The 21,226-nt window shown below is 49.0% G+C and overlaps 1 pseudogene; it reads left to right on the top strand.

The window, feature by feature from the left end:
• Window positions 1-1,067: 1,067 nt before the first annotated feature.
• LOC123731899 (nuclear pore complex protein Nup50-like) lies at window positions 1,068-20,851 on the top strand (annotated as a pseudogene).
• Window positions 20,852-21,226: the final 375 nt, after the last annotated feature.

Here is a 21,226-nt window from a genome sequence, read left to right as displayed (position 1 = left end):
GAACGATTTCCCTAATAATCCTGTTTACATGGACACATCTGAAGTCAAGCTACCTGATGGGACTTTTTGAATAAATGCAAAAAATTGCTGATCCAAAAAAAACATTCTTACTACAGTGACTATGTTATTTTTGCCAAGAGTTCGGACATATACAGTTTGTATGTTAAAACTATTTATAAGATAAATACTTTCAGTTTTTCCACTCATATATACCCGTTCAAAAGAGGAAGGCTTGCTTTACCAAGTGCTGAATTTGGTCAGTTTAATATCAAATTATTATTGTACTCAGTATGTTTCCATGCACACTAATACTTTGATATTAAATGGATTATGGCAGAAGGCTGATTATGCAATAGTCATGTAAACACCTTCGTCTGTTTATCTTGAAAATCGGCGTACGGTCAAAATCATACGCAATCTTTCGAATTATTAGGACGTGTAAACACAATCGTCATTCCAGAAGTGTATTTGACCTCAGCAATGGCTAGCACCAGCCAAGTGAACACCCATCTTTAGCAGGAGTCAGTTCGGAACGGAATCTATACTTCTTATAAGTAATTATTTTCACATACAAACTCAGAATCAAATATTCTTCCCCCCCAAAACAATAACATGTTGGCTGTGTTGGTAGAACGTTTATTTTTGACTGAATTTATCAGTTCCATCAGACATCCTTTTCAGGTGTGTCCATGTCAACAGGATTATTAGAGAAATCGTTCTTCTTTCAAAGCATGTAAACGTTTTTAATCGAACTATTACATGAATCCGACTATCCATAATAATCGCATTATTGTGTGCGTGTAAACGCAGTCTGAGGTCTGAGAGGGCAGATACACATATAAATACCATAAAGTCGTTGTTTTTTTATTATTTATTTTTTATTAATCAAGTTCACGAAATAGTAAATCCGTCCACTTTTATCAGTGCATTGGTTACAGCCTAACCATTACGAAACTTATATTCCGCCAAAATAAATAAAAGCTCATGTAGCAAATTAGCAATTACATTTTAATAAGTTTATTAAACCCAAATTCTACACCTCTCTCATTGACCCCCATAACAACAAAATAAATCACTATTTCCGTGGGTGGAGTAAAACCTCTCGCTTTGCTTCTTCCTCGCTGATCGGACACCCAGCGACAATTCAAAGTTTAATAGCAATTCGGACTTGTTTTTACTATCAAGGGGTTGTTTTATCGAAAACATTTTAATTAATTAGGGAAAAGGTACGTTAACTTTTATATGTAATGATATCTGAGCAGTAGTTGGCCTATAAAACACAGCTAGCAGGAGACTTCATGGTTGTTCATGTTATTGACGGTGATGCTACAGTAGCTAGCATGGAATAATATGTTGTTTATAAGGCCATGCTAAAACACACAAAGTACACTTTTTTAAAACGTTACTCTACACGACGGTGCCTAAAAGATACCGATCTATAATGCAAAAAAAAAAAAACTAGCTAAATTGCTAAATTGGTTAGCGAACTAGCTAGTTAGCTTGCTAGCTACATGCTACCGGCAGTTGATGTTCGCCAACTTTAGTCGGCTAGCTACTTTTGTCTTTTGAAATTGACACACATTTTTATTAAAGTTTGCTAACATTAGGGAAAGGAAATCCACCCACAGATGGTTGGTGAAATGATCCTTAAAAACCAAAAAGAGAAAATACGTACTGGATTATATGTAACGTTAGTTAGCTAACTAGTATTACATCTAGCTAGCTACTACCAGGCATTTAGCCATAGTAATGGTACAAGCTAAAGTTACCTGTGGTGATATTTCAGAATTAGCAGCTCATAACTATTCACTAAACAAGAACATATATATATATGTGCTCTTTTTTTGTCCTCAACTTTCACTCTCTTGTACAACAATTTGTGTGATTTTTAAATCAGTATCAACGCTAGTTAGCTACTAGTAACTAGCTACATCAACTCAGTCTTAACAGGACATGGGGGGGAAATCACTCACCTTAATTAACTAGTTACTGTAGTTAACTTTAGTTTACTGGAGTTCATTAGTTCGTCCAGGTCCCTGATGTTGAAATATTGTTATTGACATTCTCTAGTGTTTTATTGTATTTGTTTTATAGTAAACTTGTATCATGTACCACTAGAACTCACTTATTAAATAACTCTACATTTTTTTAAAAAAGTGTATATGTTAATAATCACAGTTGGATTAATGTGTGTGTGTGTGTGTGTCTCGACTATCTCTTGTGTTGTCTTCCAGAGAGCAGCGTTGTCATGGCGAAGAGGATTGCTGATAAAGAACTGACTGACCGGAACTGGGACCAGGAGGATGATGGAGAGGAGGTGGGTTGTTTCACTGTGTTTCTACAGCCTCACTGATTTATTTATTTCACCTTTATTTAAACCAGGTAGGCTAGTTGAGAACAAGTCCTTTATTTAAACCAGGTAGGCTAGTTGAGAACAAGTCCTTTATTTAACCAGGTAGGCTAGTTGAGAACAAGTCCTTTATTTAACCAGGTAGGCTAGTTGAGAACAAGTCCTTTATTTAACCAGGTAGGCTAGTTGAGAACAAGTCCTTTATTTAAACCAGGTAGGCTAGTTGAGAACAAGTCCTTTATTTAACCAGGTAGGCTAGTTGAGAACAAGTCCTTTATTTAAACCAGGTAGGCTAGTTGAGAACAAGTCCTTTATTTAACCAGGTAGGCTAGTTGAGAACAAGTCCTTTATTTAAACCAGGGTAGGCTAGTTGAGAACAAGTCCTTTATTTAAACCAGGTAGGTTAGTTGAGAACAAGTCCTTTATTTAACCAGGGTAGGCTCGTTGAGAACAAGTCCTTTATTTAACCAGGTAGGCTAGTTGAGAACAAGTCCTTTATTTAACCAGGTAGGCTAGTTGAGAACAAGTTCTTTATTTAAACCAGGTAGGCTAGTTGGAGAACAAGTCCTTTATTTAACCAGGTAGGTTAGTTGAGAACAAGTCCTTTATTTAACCAGGTAGGCTCGAGAACAAGTCCTTTATTTAACCAGGTAGGCTAGTTGGAGAACAAGTCCTTTATTTAACCAGGTAGGCTAGTTGAGAACAAGTCCTTTATTTAACCAGGGTAGGCTAGTTGAGAACAAGTCCTTTATTTTAAACCAGGTAGGCTAGTTGAGAACAAGTCCTTTATTTAACCAGGTAGGCTCGTTGAGAACAAGTCCTTTATTTAACCAGGTAGGCTAGTTGAGAACAAGTCCTTTATTTAACCAGGTAGGCTAGTTGAGAACAAGTTCTCATTTACAATTGCGACCTGGCCAAGATAAAGCAAAGCAGTTCGACAACATACAACAACACAGAGTTACACATGGAATAAAACAAACATACAGTCAATAATACAGTAGAAAAATAAGTCTATATACAATGTGAGCAAATGAGGTGCGATAAGGGAGGTAAAGGCAAAAAAAGTCCGTGGTGGCAAAGTAAATACAATATAGCAAGTAAAACACTGGAATGGTAGATTTGTAGTAGAAGAAAGTGCAAAGTAGAAATAGAGTTAATGGGGTGCAAAGGAGCAAAATAAACTAAATAAATACAGTAGGGGAAGAGGTAGTAGTTTGGGCTAAATTATAGATGGGCTATGTACAGGTGCAGTGATCTGTGAGCTGCTCTGACAGCTGGTGCTTAAAGCTAGTGAGGGAGATGAGTGTTTCCAGTTTCAGAGATTTTGTAGATTTCTTTTTCTGATAAACTATATTGACTGTATAATAATACACAGCCTGCAGGAACATGTCCCGGGGGTTCAGGCTTTTAACACATCCTGCCAAGTAACTAGTACAAAATTATTAGTCTCCCTTTCTGTTGTTGGCTGTTTTCAATAGTTTCAGCATCCCCACGAAATTATAATAAATAGACAACTGCATGTGGTGTAAAAACAGTTATCTGATTTAGTATGGAGGGGGTTGGATAGGTCTTCAGTGATTGGTGTGGAGGGGGTTGGATAGGTCTTCAGTGATTGGTGTGGAGGGGTTGGATAGACCTTCAGTGATTGGTGTGGAGGGGGTTGGATAGGCCTTCAGTGATTGGTGTGGAGGGGGTTGGATAGGTCTTCAGTGATTGGTGTGGAGGGGGTTGGATAGACCTTCAGTGATTGGTGTGGAGGGGGTTGTCTTGATAGGGGTTGGATAGGCCTTCAGTGATTGGTGTGGAGGGGGTTGGATAGGCCTTCAGTGATTGGTGTGGAGGGGGTTGGATAGGCCTTCAGTGATTGGTGTGGAGGGGGTTGGATAGACCTTCAGTGATTGGTGTGGAGGGGGTTGGATAGGTCTTCAGTGATTGGTGTGGAGGGGTTGGATAGGCCTTCAGTGATTGGTGTGGAGGGGGTTGGATAGGCCTTCAGTGATTGGTGTGGAGGGGGTTACATAGGCCTTCAGTGATTGGTGTGGAGGGGGTTGGATAGGCCTTCAGTGATTGGTGTGGAGGGGGTTGGATAGGCCTTCAGTGATTGGTGTGGAGGGGGGTTGGATAGACCTTCAGTGATTGGTGTGGAGGGGGTTGGATAGGCCTTCAGTGATTGGTATAGAGGGGTTGGATAGGCCAGTGATTGGTGTGGAGGGGGTTGGATAGGTCTTCAGTGATTGGTGTGGAGGGGGTTGGATAGGCCTTCAGTGATTGGTGTGGAGGGGGTTGGATAGGTCTTCAGTGATTGGTGTGGAGGGGTTGGATAGACCTTCAGTGATTGGTGTGGAGGGGGGTTGGATAGGTCTTCAGTGATTGGTGTGGAGGGGGTTGGATAGGCCTTCAGTGATTGGTATGGAGGGGGTTGGATAGGTCTTCAGTGATTGGTGTGGAGGGGGTTGGATAGACCTTCAGTGATTGGTGTGGAGGGGGTTGGATAGGCCTTCAGTGATTGGTGTGGAGGGGTTGGATAGGCCTTCAGTGATTGGTATGGAGGGGGTTGGATAGGTCTTCAGTGATTGGTGTGGAGGGGGTTGGATAGGCCTTCAGTGATTGGTGTGGAGGGGTTGGATAGGCCTTCAGTGATTGGTATGGAGGGGGTTGGATAGGGGTTGGATAGGTCTTCAGTGATTGGTGTGGAGGGGGTTGGATAGGCCTTCAGTGATTGGTGTGGAGGGGGTTGGATAGGGGTTGGATAGGCCTTCAGTGATTGGTGTGGAGGGGGGTTGGATAGGCCTTCAGTGATTGGTGTGGAGGGGGTTGGATAGGCCTTCAGTGATTGGTGTGGAGGGGGTTGGATAGGCCTTCAGTGATTGCTGTGGAGGGGGTTGGATAGGCCTTCAGTGATTGCTGTGGAGGGGGTTGGATAGGCCTTCAGTGATTGGTATGGAGGGGTTGGATAGGTCTTCAGTGATTGGTGTGGAGGGGGTTGGTTAGGGGTTGGATAGGCCTTCAGTGATTGGTGTGGAGGGGGTTGGATAGGTCTTCAGTGATTGGTGTGGAGGGGGTTGGATAGGCCTTCAGTGATTGGTGTGGAGGGGGTTGGATAGGCCTTCAGTGATTGGTATGGAGGGGGGTTGGATAGGGGTTGGATAGACCTTCAGTGATTGGTGTGGAGGGGTTGGATAGACCTTCAGTGATTGGTGTGGAGGGGGGTTGGATAGGTCTTCAGTGATTGGTGTGGAGGGGGTTGGATAGGTCTTCAGTGATTGGTGTGGAGGGGGTTGGATAGACCTTCAGTGATTTGCGTGGAGGGGGTTGGATAGGCCTTCAGTGATTGGTATGGAGGGGTTGGATAGGCCTTCAGTGATTGGTATGGAGGGGTTGGATAGGGGTTGGATAGGCCTTCAGTGATTGGTATAGAGGGGGTTGGATAGGCCTTCAGTGATTGGTATGGAGGGGTTGGATAGGTCTTCAGTGATTGGTGTGGAGGGGTTGGTTAGGGGTTGGATAGGCCTTCAGTGATTGGTGTGGAGGGGTTGGATAGGTCTTCAGTGATTGGTGTGGAGGGGGTTGGATAGGCCTTCAGTGATTGGTGTGGAGGGGGTTGGATAGGCCTTCAGTGATTGGTATGGAGGGTTGGGGGGTTGGATAGACCTTCAGTGATTGGTGTGGAGGGGGTTGGATAGACCTTCAGTGATTGGTGTGGAGGGGGTTGGATAGGTCTTCAGTGATTGGTGTGGAGGGGGTTGGATAGGTCTTCAGTGATTGGTGTGGAGGGGGTTGGATAGACCTTCAGTGATTTGCGTGGAGGGGGTTGGATAGGCCTTCAGTGATTGGTATGGAGGGGTTGGATAGGCCTTCAGTGATTGGTATGGAGGGGGGTTGGATAGGGGTTGGATAGGCCTTCAGTGATTGGTATAGAGGGTTGGATAGCCTCAGTGATTGGTGTGGAGGGGGTTGGATAGGCCTTCAGTGATTGGTGTGGAGGGGGTTGGATAGGCCTTCAGTGATTGGTGTGGAGGGGGTTGGAAAGGTCTGCAGGGATTGGTGTGGAGGAGGTTGGATAGGACTTCAGTGATTGGTGTGGAGGGGTTGGATAGGCCTTCAGTGATTGGTGTGGAGGGGGTTGGATAGACCTTCAGTGATTGGTGTGGAGGGGGTTGGATAGGCCTTCAGTGATTGGTGTGGAGGGGGGTTGGAAAGGTCTGCAGGGGATTGGTGTGGAGGAGGTTGGATAGGACTTCAGTGATTGGTGTGGAGGGGGTTGGATAGGCCTTCAGTGATTGGTGTGGAGGGGGTTGGATAGGCCTTCAGTGATTGGTGTGGAGGGGGTTGGATAGGCCTTCAGTGATTGGTATGGAGGGGGTTGGATAGACCTTCAGTGATTGGTATAGAGGGGGTTGGATAGGGGTTGGATAGGCCTTCAGTGATTGGTGTGGAGGGGGTTGGATAGGTCTTCAGTGATTGGTGTGGAGGGGGTTGGATAGGCCTTCAGTGATTGGTATGGAGGGGGTTGGATAGGCCTTCAGTGATTGGTGTGGAGGGGTTGGATAGACCTTCAGTGATTGGTATGGAGGGGTTGGATAGGCCAGTTATTGGTGTGGAGGGGGTTGGATAGGCCAGTTATTGGTGTGGAGGGGTTGGATAGGGGTTGGATAGGTCTTCAGTGATTGGTGTGGAGGGGTTGGATAGGTCTTCAGTGATTGGTATGGAGGGGGTTGGATAGGGGTTGGATAGACCTTCAGTGATTGGTGTGGAGGGGGTTGGATAGGCCTTCAGTGATTGGTATGGAGGGGTTGGATAGGTCTTCAGTGATTGGTATGGAGGGGTTGGATAGGCCTTCAGTGATTGGTGTGGAGGGGTTGGATAGGTCTTCAGTGATTGGTATGGAGGGGTTGGATAGGTCTTCAGTGATTGGTATGGAGGGGGTTGGATAGGTGGTTGGATAGGCCTTCAGTGATTGGTGTGGAGGGGGTTGGATAGGCCTTCAGTGATTGGTGTAGAGTTTTGGATGACAGCGGTCTACCTATGAGTTACGTTTTATGAGTTTTTGTGTATTTTTTTTAAACACACATTTTCTCTCCTCTGCTCCTGACTGCATGTGCTGCTATAGAAATAGAATGACTAGAACGGCTGGTGGTATAATGGGAGGACTGGCGGCCATGTTGAGTGTCGTCTCCCCCCCACAGCTAGGTTATAAAATGAGAAGGTTAAAGACAACGGCTTCACAGTAATGTTTGAGGTTCTACCTCTCTGAATCAACCACGGGACCAGCTCCAGTATTGGAGCTACGCTGCCTCGGCAGAAGGCAAGCTCTCCGAAACAGATCAGGAGGTTGGTAAGGAAATAAAATAGTTTAGTTTATCGGTTAGCCCCGAGTCACTGAGGTTACAAAGAAGCTTGTCAAAACACCATGTTGATTCAATGTTGTAGAACCCCCGTCTTCAAAGGGGGGGGTCACTCTAGACCCAAACTGCTATAGACCTATATCCATCCTGCCCTGCCTTTCTAAAGTCTTCGAAAGCCAAGTTAATAAACAGATCACTGACCATTTCGAATCCCACCGTACCTTCTCCGCTGTGCAATCCGGTTTCCGAGCTGGTCATGGGTAACACCTCAGCCACGCTCAAGGTCCTAAACGATATCATAACCCGTCATCGATAAAAGACATTACTGTGCAGCCGTTTTCATCGACCTGGCCAAGGCTTTCGACTCGATCACCGCATTCTTATCAGCAGACTCAACAGCCTTGGTTTCTCAAATGACTGCCTCGCCTGGTTCACCAACTACTTCTCAGATAGAGTTCAGTGTGTCAAATCGGAGGGCCTACTGTCTGGACCTCTGGCAGTCTCTATGGGGGTACCACAGGGTTAAATTCTCGGGCCGACTCTTTTACTCTGTATATATCAACGATGTCGCTCTTGCTCGGGTGATTCCCTGATCCACCTCTACGCAGACGACACCATTCTGTATACTTCTGGCCCCTCTTTGGACACTGTGTTAACCCTCCAGATGAGCTTCAATGCCATACAACACTCCTTCCATGGCCTCCAACTGCTCTTAAATGCTAGTAAAACCAAATGCATGCTTTTCAACCGTTCGCTGCCCGCACCCGCCCGCCCGACTAGCATCACTACTCTGGACGGTTCTGACCTAGAATATGTGGACAACTACAAATACCTAGGTGTCTGGTTAGACTGTAAACACTCCTTCCAGACTCCTATTAAACATCTCCAATCCAAAATCAAATCTAGAATTGGCTTCCTATTTCGCAACAAAGCCTCCTTCACTCATGCCGCCAAACTTACCCTCGTAAAACTGACCATCCTACCGATCCTCGACTTCGAGCGATGTCATCTACAAAATAGCTTCCAATGCCCTAGTCAGCAAACTGGATGCAGTCTATCACAGTGCCATCCGTTTTGTCACCAAAGCCCCATATACTACCCACCATTGCGACCTGTATGCTCTCGTTGGCTGGCCCTAGCTACATACTCGTCACCAAACCCACTGGCTCCAGGTCATCTATAAGTCTATGCTGGGTAAAGCTCCGCCTTATCTCAGCTCACTGGTCACCATAGCAACACCCACCCGTAGCACGCGCTCCAGCATGTATATCTCACTGGTCATCCCCAAAGCCAACACCTCCTTTGGCCGCCTTTCCTTCCAGTTCTCTGCTGCCAGTGACTGGAACGAATTGCAAAAATCGCTGAAGCTGGAGACTTATATTTCCCTCACTAACTTTAAACATCAGCTGTCAGAGCAGCTAACCGATCGCTGCAGCTGTACATAGTCCATCTGTAAACAGCCCACCCAATCTACCTACCTCATCCCCATATTGTTTTTATTTACTTTCTGCTCTTTTGCACACCAGTATCACTACTTACACATCATCATCTGCTCATCTATCAGTCCAGTGTTAATCTGCTAAATTGTAATTACTTTGCTACTACGGCTCATTTATTGCCTTACCTCCTCACTCCATTTACACACACTGTATATAGACTTTCTTTTTTTCTCTACTGTATTATTGACTGTACGCTTGTTTACTCCATGTGTAACTCTGTGTTGTTGTTTTCAGTGTCACACTGCTTTGCTTTATCTTGGCCAGGTCGCAGTTGTAAATGAGAACTTGTTCTCAACTAGCCTAACCTGGTTAAATAAAGGACTTGTTTCTCAACTAGCCTACCTGGTTAAATAAAGGACTTGTTCTCCAACTAGCCTATATTACACAGTGAGGACGGACTATATTACACAGTGAGGACGGACTATATTACACAGTGAGGACGGACTATATTACACAGTGAGGCGGACTATATTACACAGTGAGGGCGGACTATATTACACAGTGAGGGCGGACTATATTACACAGTGAGGGCGGACTATATTACACAGTGAGGACGGACTATATTACACAGATGAGGACGGACTATATTACACAGTGAGGACGGACTATATTACACAGTGAGGACGGACTATATTACACAGTGAGGACGGACTATATTACACAGTGAGGACGGACTATATTACACAGTGAGGACGGACTATATTACACAGTGAGGACGGACTATATTACACAGTGAGGACGGACTATATTACACAGTGAGGACGGACTATATTACACAGTGAGGACGGACTATATTACACAGTGAGGACGGACTATATTACACAGTGAGGACGGACTATATTACACAGTGAGGACGGACTATATTACACAGTGAGGACGGACTATATGACACAGTGAGGACGGACTATATGACACAGTGAGGACGGACTATATGACACAGTGAGGACGGACTATATGACACAAGTGAGGACGGACTATATGACACAGTGAGGACGGACTATATGACACAGTGAGGACGGACTATATGACACAGTGAGGCGGACTATATGACACAGTGAGGACGGACTATATGACACAGTGAGGACGGACTATATGACACAGTGAGGACGGACTATATGACACAGTGAGGACGGACTATACTGACACAGTGAGGACGGACTATATGACACAGTGAGGACGGACTATTGACACAGTGAGGACGGACTATGACACAGTGAGGACGGACTGTATGACACAGTGAGGACGGACTGTATGACACAGTGAGGACGGACTGTATGACACAGTGAGGACGGACTGTACAGACACAGTGAGGACGGACTGTATGACACAGTGAGGACGGACTGTATGACACAGTGAGGACGGACTGTGTGCGACACAGTGAGACGGACTGTATGACACAGTGAGGACGGACTGTTGACACAGTGAGGACGGACTGTATGACACAGTGAGGACGGACTGTAGGACACAGTGAGGACGGACTGTAGACACAGTGAGGACGGACTGTATGACACAGTGAGGACGGACTGTATGACACAGTGAGGACGGACTGCTATGACACAGTGAGACGGACTGTATGACACAGTGAGGACGGACTGTATGACACAGTGAGGACGGACTGTATGACACAGTGAGGACGGACTGTATGACACAGTGAGGACGGACTGTATGACACAGTGAGGACGGACTGTCTGACACAGTGAGGACGGACTGTATGACACAGTGAGGACGGACTGTATGACACAGTGAGGACGGACTGTATGACACAGTGAGGACGGACTGTATGACACAGTGAGGACGGACTGTATGACACAGTGAGGACGGACTGTATGACACAGTGAGGGCGGACTGTATGACACAGTGAGGGCGGACTGTCAGACACAGTGAGGGCGGACTGTAGACACAGTGAGGCGGACTGTATGACACAGTGAGGGCGGACTGTATGACACAGTGAGGGCGGACTGTAGACACAGTGAGGGCGGACTGTATTACACAGTGAGGGCGGACTGTATGACACAGTGAGGGCGGACTGTATGACACAGTGAGGCGGACTGTATTACACAGTGAGGGCGGACTGTATTACACAGTGAGGGCGGACTGTATTACACAGTGAAGGCGGACTGTATTACACAGTGAGGACGGACTGTATTACACAGTGAGGACGGACTGTATTACACAGTGAGGACGGACTATATTACACAGTGAGGACGGACTATATTACACAGTGAGGACGGACTATATTCACAGTGAGGACGGACTATATTACACAGTGAGGACGGACTATATTACACAGTGAGGACGGACTATATTACACAGTGAGGACGGACTATATTACACAGTGAGGACGGACTATATTACACAGTGAGGACGGACTATATTACACAGTGAGGACGGACTATATTACACAGTGAGACGGACTATATTACACAGTGAGGGACGGACTATATTACACAGTGAGGACGGACTATATTACACAGTGAGGACGGACTATATTACACAGTGAGGACGGACTATATTACACGTGAGGACGGACTATATTACACAGTGAGGACGGACTATATTACACGTGAGGATGGACTGTACATATTTGATCCTATTTCTAATCGTTTTCTGATGGTGTTCATCAGGCAGGGATGTTTTCCATCGCTAGTGACGATGTGATGAAGAGCAGGCCCATCAAGAAGGCCAAGCGTCGTGCTGCTGGTTCAGAGGTAGGCTTCCTGACTGACTAACCAACAGGAACTAGCTCACTGCATGCTGTCTGTCTGTCAGTCAGAGGGGAAACCTGGGTCATGTTCATTAGGAGAAAGAACAAGCGTTTCTTATTGCATAAGTTCAGGTGGTAACTGCATCCCTGTTTTCATGTTTTCTTCAGTTTTAGTGGCTACTGAACACAACCCAGCTTTACTTTAACCCAATTCAGCAGTCCCTTCCTCCCAGCTTTACTTTAACCCAATTCAGCAGTCCCTTCCTCCCAGCTTTACTTTAACCCAATTCAGCAGTCCCTTCCTCCCAGCTTTACTTTAACCCAATTCAGCAGTCCCTTCCTCCCAGCTTTACTTTAACCCAATTCAGCAGTCCCTTCCTCCCAGCTTTACTTTAACCCAATTCAGCAGTCCCTTCCTCCCAGCTTTACTTTAACCCAATTCAGCAGTCCCTTCCTCCCAGCTTTACTTTAACCCAATTCAGCAGTCCCTTCCTCCCAGCTTTACTTTAACCCAATTCAGCAGTCCCTTCCTCCCAGCTTTACTTTAACCCAATTCAGCAGTCCCTTCCTCCCAGCTTTACTTTAACCCAATTCAGCAGTCCCTTCCTCCCAGCTTTACTTTAACCCAATTCAGCAGTCCCTTCCTCCCAGCTTTACTTTAACCCAATTCAGCAGTCCCTTCCTCCCAGCTTTACTTTAACCCAATTCAGCAGTCCCTTCCTCCCAGCTTTACTTTAACCCAATTCAGCAGTCCCTTCCTCCCAGCTTTACTTTAACCCAATTCAGCAGTCCCTTCCTCCCAGCTTTACTTTAACCCAATTCAGCAGTCCCTTCCTCCCAGCTTTACTTTCAACCCAATTCAGCAGTCCCTTCCTCCCAGCTTTTTACTTTAACCCAATTCAGCAGTCCCTTCCTCCCAGCTTTACTTTAACCCAATTCAGCAGTCCCTTCCTCCCAGCTTTACTTTAACCCAATTCAGCAGTCCCTTCCTCCCAGCTTTACTTTAACCCAATTCAGCAGTCCCTTCCTCCCAGCTTTACTTTAACCCAATTCAGCAGTCCCTTCCTCCCAGCTTTACTTTAACCCAATTCAGCAGTCCCTTCCTCCCAGCTTTACTTTAACCCAATTCAGCAGTCCCTTCCTCCCAGCTTTACTTTAACCCAATTCAGCAGTCCCTTCCTCCCAGCTTTACTTTAACCCAATTCAGCAGTCCCTTCCTCCCAGCTTTACTTTTAACCCAATTCAGCAGTCCCTTCCTCCCAGCTTTACTTTAACCCAATTCAGCAGTCCCTTCCTCCCAGCTTTACTTTAACCCAAGTCAGCAGTCCCTTCCTTCCTCCTCCTTTCCTTCCTTCCTTACCTTCCTACCTTCCTTCCTTCCTTCCTTCCTTCCTTACTTCCAATTCAGCGTTCCTTCCTTCCTCCCAGCTTTACTTTAACCCAAGACAAGCAGTCCTTCCTTCCTTCCTTCCTTCCTTCCTTCCTTCCTTGGATGCCAGAAGTCCTTTTAAAGCGCCCCCCCTCTCGGTGATGTTTTAGCCTAATGGAGGCGATGGAAGCATCCAGTTTCCTAGTGAATCATTTGTTTACTTCCTGTCTTTTCTGCCTACAGGGGCAGAGTGGAGGAGCCGTTCAAAGTGTTTAAAGGTTTCTCCCTGGCCCTACGTCTGGACCCGGGCCAGCTGCTGGGGGGGTCGCGACCTTCTCCGGGTTCGGTAACGGGGTAGGGTTCAAACCCCTGTCTGGACTGTCCAATGGGAACAGCGTCAAACCCGTCACTCCAGCCTTCACGGGGTTCACCTCGCCTACTGCCACCAAGACCACCGCCACACCAGGTAAGAGACTGATTGATTGTTAATGTGCAAGTCCGTTAGTATAACTTTTGAAAATCCTCCATTGTTCAGCGGGATCTGGTATGAGGATAATGGAGCTGAATCAGTGGGGTTCCCTCTGTGGATCTGGTATTACAGGATAATGGAGCTGAATCAGTGGGGTTCCCTCTGTGGATCTGGTATTACAGGATAATGGAGCTGAATCAGTGGGGTTCCCTCTGTGGATCTGGTATTACAGGATAATGGAGCTGAATCAGTGGGGTTCCCTCTGTGGATCTGGTATTACAGGATAATGGAGCTGAATCAGTGGGGTTCCCTCTGTGGATCTGGTATTACAGGATAATGGAGCTGAATCAGTGGGGGTTCCCCTCTGTGGATCTGGTATTACAGGATAATGGAGCTGAATCAGTGGGGTTCCCTCTGTGGATCTGGTATTACAGGATAATGGAGCTGAATCAGTGGGAGTTCCCCTCTGTGGATCTGGTATTACAGGATAATGGAGCTGAATCAGTGGGGTTCCCTCTGTGGATCTGGTATTACAGGATAATGGAGCTGAATCAGTGGGGTTCCCTCTGTGGATCTGGTATTACAGGATAATGGAGCTGAATCAGTGGGGTTCCCTCTGTGGATCTGGTATTACAGGATAATGGAGCTGAATCAGTGGGGTTCCCTCTGTGGATCTGGTATTACAGAATAATGGAGCTGAATCAGTGGGGTTCCCTCTGTGGATCTGGTATGAGGATAATGGAGCTGAATCAGTGGGGTTCCCCTCTGTGGATCTGGTATTACAGGATAATGGAGATGAATCAGTGGGGTTCCCTCTGTGGATCTGGTATTACAGGATAATGGAGCTGAATCAGTGGGGTTCCCTCTGTGGATCTGGTATTACAGGATAATGGAGCTGAATCAGTGGGGTTCCCTCTGTGGATCTGGTATTACAGGATAATGGAGGTGAATCAGTGGGGTTCCCTCTGTGGATCTGGTATTACAGGATAATGGAGGTGAATCAGTGGGGTTCCCTCTGTGGATCTGGTATTACAGGATAATGGAGCTGAATCCAGTGGGGTTCCCTCTGTGGATCTGGTATTACAGGATAATGGAGCTGAATCAGTGGGGTTCCCTCTGTGGATCTGGTATTACAGGATAATGGAGCTGAATCAGTGGGGTTCCCTCTGTGGATCTGGTATTACAGGATAATGGAGCTGAATCAGTGGGGTTCCCTCTGTGGATCTGGTATTACAGGATAATGGAGCTGAATCAGTGGGGTTCCCTCTGTGGATCTGGTATTACAGGATAATGGAGCTGAATCAGTGGGGTTCCCTCTGTGGATCTGGTATTACAGGATAATGGAGCTGAATCAGTGGGGTTCCCTCTGTGGATCTGGTATTACAGGATAATGGAGCTGAATCAGTGGGGTTCCCTCTGTGGATCTGGTATTACAGGATAATGGAGCTGAATCAGTGGGGTTCCCTCTGTGGATCTGGTATTACAGGATAATGGAGCTGAATCAGTGGGGTTCCCTCTGTGGATCTGGTATTACAGGATAATGGAGCTGAATCAGTGGGGTTCCCTCTGTGGATCTGGTATTACAGGATAATGGAGGTGAATCAGTGGGGTTCCCTCTGTGGATCTGGTATGAGGATAATGGAGCTGAATCAGTGGGGTTCCCTCTGTGGATCTGGTATTACAGGATAATGGAGCTGAATCAGTGGGGTTCCCCTCTGTGGATCTGGTATTACAGGATAATGGAGCTGAATCAGTGGGGTTCCCTCTGTGGATCTGGTATTACAGGATAATGGAGCTGAATCAGTGGGGTTCCCTCTGTGGATCTGGTATTACAGGATAATGGAGCTGAATCAGTGGGGTTCCCTCTGTGGATCTGGTATTACAGGATAATGGAGCTGAATCAGTGGGGTTCCCTCTGTGGATCTGGTATTACAGGATAATGGAGCTGAATCAGTGGGGTTCCCTCTGTGGATCTGGTATTACAGGATAATGGAGCTGAATCAGTGGGGTTCCCTCTGTGGATCTGGTATTACAGGATAATGGAGCTGAATCAGTGGGGTTCCGTCTGTGGATCTGGTATTACAGGATAATGGAGCTGAATCAGTGGGGTTCCCTCTGTGGATCTGGTATTATAGGATAATGGAGCTGAATCAGTGGGGTTCCCTCTGTGGATCTGGTATTACAGGATAATGGAGCTGAATCAGTGGGGTTCCCCTCTGTGGATCTGGTATGAGGATAATGGAGCTGAATCAGTGGGGTTCCCTCTGGATCTGCTATTACAGGATAATGGAGCTGAATCAGTGGGGTTCCCTCTGTGGATCTGGTATTACAGGATAATGGAGGTGAATCAGTGGGGTTCCCTCTGTGGATCTGCTATTACAGGATAATGGAGCTGAATCAGTGGGGTTTCCCCTCTGTGGATCTGCTATTACAGGATAATGGAGCTGAATCAGTGGGGTTCCCTCTGTGGATCTGGTATGAGGATAATGGAGCTGAATCAGTGGGGTTCCCTCTGTGGATCTGCTATTACAGGATAATGGAGCTGAATCAGTGGGGTTCCCTCTGTGGATCTGGTATGAGGATAATGGAGCTGAATCAGTGGGGTTCCCTCTGTGGATCTGGTATTACAGGATAATGGAGCTGAATCAGTGGGGTTCGCTGTGTGTGGCGGCTCCTCTCCCAGTGTGGTGCCTGAGGGCAGAATGACAGAACAGAGATGCTCCAGTAGTCAGTTAGTCTAGGACTTGTTCGTTTCTCCGTCCGTCTCTCGCCGTCCGTCTCTCGCCGTCCGTCTCTCGCCGTCCGTCTCTCGCCGTCCGTCTCTCGCTCTCCGTCTCTCTCCGTCCGTCTCTCGCTCTCCGTCTCTCGCTGTCCGTCTCTCGCCCTCCGTCTCTCTCCGTCCGTCTCTCGCCGTCCGTCTCTCGCCGTCCGTCTCTCGCTCTCCGTCTCTCGCCGTCCGTCTCTCGCTCTCCGTCTCTCGCTCTCCGTCTCTCGCTGTCCGTCTCTCGCTCTCCGTCTCTCTCCGTCCGTCTCTCGCCCTCCGTCTCTCGCCGTCCGTCTCTCGCCGTCCGTCTCTCGCCCTCCGTCTCTCGCCGTCCGTCTCTCGCCCTCCGTCTCTCGCCGTCCGTCTCTCGCCGTCCGTCTCTCGCCGTCCGTCTCTCGCCCTCCGTCTCTCGCCCTCCGTCTCTCGCCCTCCGTCTCTCGCCCTCCGTCTCTCGCCGTCCGTCTCTCGCCTCCGTCTCTCGCCGTCCGTCTCTCGCCGTCCGTCTCTCGCCGTCCGTCTCTCGCCCTCCGTCTCTCGCCTCCGTCTCTCGAGCCTCCGTCTCTCGCCGTCCGTCTCTCGCCGTCCGTCTCTCGCCCTCCGTCTCTCGGCCCTCCGTCTCTCGCCCTCCGTCTCTCGCCCTCCGTCTCTCGCCCTCCGTCTCTCGCCGGGTCCGTCTCTCGCCCTCCGTCTCTCGCCCTCCGTCTCTCGCTCTCCGTCTCTCGCCCTCCGTCTCTCGCCCTCCGTCTCTCGCCCTCCGTCTCTCGCTCTCCGTCTCTCGCCGTCCGTCTCTCGCCGTCCGTCTCTCGCTCTGCTGTCACTGCCACATAGCTCTCCTTCTCTACCGTCAAACACCAGGGCATACTGAGGGCTTCCCCATCTGAAACACAGGGCATACTGAGGGCTTCCCATCTGAAACACAGGGCATACTGAGGGCTTCCCATCTGAAACACAGGGCATACTGAGGGCTTCCCATCTGAAACACAGGGCATACTGAGGGCTTCCCATCTGAAACACCAGGGCATACTGAGGGCTTCCCATCTGAAACACCAGGGGCATACTGAGGGCTTCCCATCTGAAACACAGGGCATACTGAGGGCTTCCCATCTGAAACACAGGGGCATACTGAGGGCTTCCCATCTGAAACACAGGGCATACTGAGGGCTTCCCATCTGAAACACAGGGCATACTGAGGGCCTCCCATCTGAAACACAGGGCATACTGAGGGCTTCCCATCTGAACCACAGGGCATACTGAGGGCTTCCCATCTGAAACACAGGGCATACTGAGGGCTTCCCATCTGAAACACAGGGCATACTGAGGGCCTCCCATCTGAAACACAGGGCATACTGAGGGCTTCCCATCTGAAACACAGGGCATACTGAGGGCTTCCCATCTGAAACACAGGGCATACTGAGGGCTTCCCATCTGAAACACAGGGCATACTGAGGGCCTCCCATCTGAAACACAGGGCATACTGAGGGCTTCCCATCTGAAACACAGGGCATACTGAGGGCCTCCCATCTGAAACACAGGGCATACTGAGGGCTTCCCATCTGAAACACAGGGCATACTGAGGGCTTCCCATCTGAAACACAGGGCATACTGAGGGCTTCCCATCTGAAACACAGGGCATACTGAGGGCTTCCCATCTGAAACACAGGGCATACTGAGGGCTTCCCATCTGAAACACAGGGCATACTGAGGGCTTCCCATCTGAAACACAGGGCATACTGAGGGCTTCCCATCTGAAACACAGGGCATACTGAGGGCCTCCCATCTGAAACACAGGGCATACTGAGGGCCTCCCATCTGAAACACAGGGCATACTGAGGGCTTCCCATCTGAAACACAGGGCATACTGAGGGCTTCCCATCTGAAACACAGGGCATACTGAGGGCTTCCCATCTGAAACACAGGGCATACTGAGGGCTTCCCATCTGAAACACAGGGCATACTGAGGGCTTCCCATCTGAAACACAGGGCATACTGAAGGCTTCCCATCTGAAACACAGGGCATACTGAGGGCTTCCCATCTGAAACACAGGGCATACTGAGGGCTTCCCATCTGAAACACAGGGCATACTGAGGGCTTCCCATCTGAAACACAGGGCATACTGAGGGCTTCCCATCTGAAACACAGGGCATACTGAGGGCTTCCCATCTGAAACACAGGGCATACTGAGGGCTTCCCATCTGAAACACAGGGCATACTGAGGGCTTCCCATCTGAAACACAGGGCATACTGAGGGCTTCCCATCTGAAACACAGGGCATACTGAGGGCTTCCCATCTGAAACACAGGGCATACTGAGGGCTTCCCATCTGAAACACAGGGCATACTGAGGGCTTCCCATCTGAAACACAGGGCATACTGAGGGCTTCCCATCTGAAACACAGGGCATACTGAGGGCTTCCCATCTGAAACACAGGGCATACTGAGGGCTTCCCATCTGAAACACAGGGCATACTGAGGGCCTCCGCGTGCTTCCCATCTGAAACAGTTTGTCCATATATGGATGACGCCATTTTGTGATGTTTTGGTCTGCGGCATGATTCTTCACAGATCTGTTTGTCACTCAGTGACAGGCTAGTTTTCATGCAAATGTTTTCACTTGAGAAATTCTGCACCAAACATCCTAGTCAGATGTAGAAATATATTGTATGTCTTGAGTTATCTTAGATGAAATCTGGACTGTTTTTTGAGGAAGTGTTTACAGGCTACAGCGTCTCAAAATGGACAAACGGTGCCGTGTGACTCATGCTGAAGCCTTAAGGCTCTGAGGTATCACTGCTTCTCTCTCTGCTGTAACGTTTACGTTTCTGGTTCTCTCTTCACCTCCTCCTCTCCCCCTTATCCCCTCTCCTCCTCTCCTCTATCCCCTCTCCCTCCTCTCCTCTATCCCCCTCCTCCTCTCCTCTATCCCCTCTCCTCTATCCCCTCTCCTCCTCTCCTCTATCCCCCTCCTCCTCTCCTCTATCCCCTCTCCTCTCCTCCTCTCCTCTATCCCCCCCTCCTCCTCTCCTCTATCCCCTCTCCTCCTCTCCTCTATCCCCTCTCCTCCTCTCCTCTCATCCCCTCTCCTCCTCTCCTCTATCCCCTCTCCTCCTCTCCTCTATCCCCTCTCCTCCTATCACCCCTCCTCCTCTCCTCTATCCCCTCTCCTCTATCACCCCTCCTCCTCTCCTCTATCCCCTCTCCTCTATCCCCTCTCCTCTATCCCCTCTCCTCTATCCCCTCTCCTCTATCCCCTCTCCTCCTCTCCTCTATCCCCTCTCCTCTATCACCCTCCTCCTCTCCTCTATCCCCTCTCCTCTATCCCCTCTCCTCTATCCCCCTCCTCCTCTCCTCTATCCCCTCTCCTCCTCTCCTCTATCCCCCTCTTCCTCTCCTCTGTCCCACCTCCTCTATCCCCCCCTCCTCTCCTCTATCTTCCCCCTCCTCTCCTCTGTCCCTCCTCTCCTCTGTCCCCCTCTCCTCTATCCCCCTCTCCTCTCCCCCTCCTCTCCTCTATCCCCCTCCTCTCCTCTATCCCCCTCCTCTCCTCTATCCCCCTCCTCTCCTCTATCCCCCTCTCCCATCCCCCTCCTCTCCTCTATCCCCCTCCTCTCCTCTATCCCCCCTCCTCTCCTCTATCCCCCTCCTCTCCTCTATCCCCCTCCTCTCCTCTATCCCCCTCCTCCCTCTATCCCCCTCCTCTCCTCTATCCCCCCCTCCTCTCCCATCCTCCTCTCCTCTATCCTCCTCTCCTCTATCCCCTCTCCTCTTCTCCTCTCCTCTCTCCCCCTCCTCTTCTCCTCTCCTCTCTCCCCCCTCCTCTTCTCCTCTCCTCTCTCCCCCTCCTCCTCTCCTCTCTCCCCCTCCTCTCCTCTATCCCCCTCCTCTCCTCTATCCCCCCTCCTCTCCTCTATCCCCCTCCTCCTCTCCTCTATCCCCCTCCTCCTCTATCCTCCTCTCCTCTATCCTCCTCTCCTCTATCCTCCTCTCCTCTATCCCCTCCTCTCTTCCTCTCCTCTCCTCTCTCCCCCTCCTCCTCTCCTCTATCCCTCCTATCCCCATCCTCCTCCCTCCTCTCCTAGGTTCATTAACATTCAGCGGTCCCTCCTCCAGTGCTGTCATCGCGGGGCAGCGGTCTAATGGTTCGTCCCCGTGGTTTCCAGTCAGTCTCTCATCTCCAGCTCCCCTCTCTCCTCTAACAGCGGTAACACCCGGGAATACAGCAGGCAGCTCACAGCTCTCAACTGCTCCGTCAGGGACTGGATCACCAAGCACGTCAACGGAAACCCTCTCTGTGACCTGAACCCCATCTTCAGAGACTATGAAAAGCACCTGGCCAGCATCGATAAGAAATACGGAGGGGAGTGGAGGGAGTGGAGCTGTGACGGGAGCTGCTGTGGCGGTGGCGGACGGAGCTCAGAGAGCCGTAGCGATGCGGGGGATCAGAGGAGAAGCGGGCAGCACCACCACCGCCGCCACCCTCCTCCTCTGGTACCGCTGGCTCGACAGCCACGGCGCCCGCTGTTCTCCTTCAGTAAGGACAAGGACCCGGTGGAAAGCTCAGCCGTCGCTCCCTCTCCGATCCCCGCTGGCATCAGCTTTAACTTGGACCAGAAGCGGAGCAGCTCAGCGTTGGGGTCTCTGAGCTCGGAGGAGCTCCCAGTGTCTTCTCCACCTCTCTGTTCGGAGGTGCTGCACCTCCTGCCTTCTCCTTCAGTGGGGCCAAAGCTGA

This window comes from Salmo salar, unplaced genomic scaffold (assembly GCF_905237065.1).
Source record: "Salmo salar unplaced genomic scaffold, Ssal_v3.1, whole genome shotgun sequence".
Classification (NCBI taxonomy): domain Eukaryota; kingdom Metazoa; phylum Chordata; class Actinopteri; order Salmoniformes; family Salmonidae; genus Salmo; species Salmo salar.
This window is presented reverse-complemented; position numbering and strand designations above follow the sequence as displayed.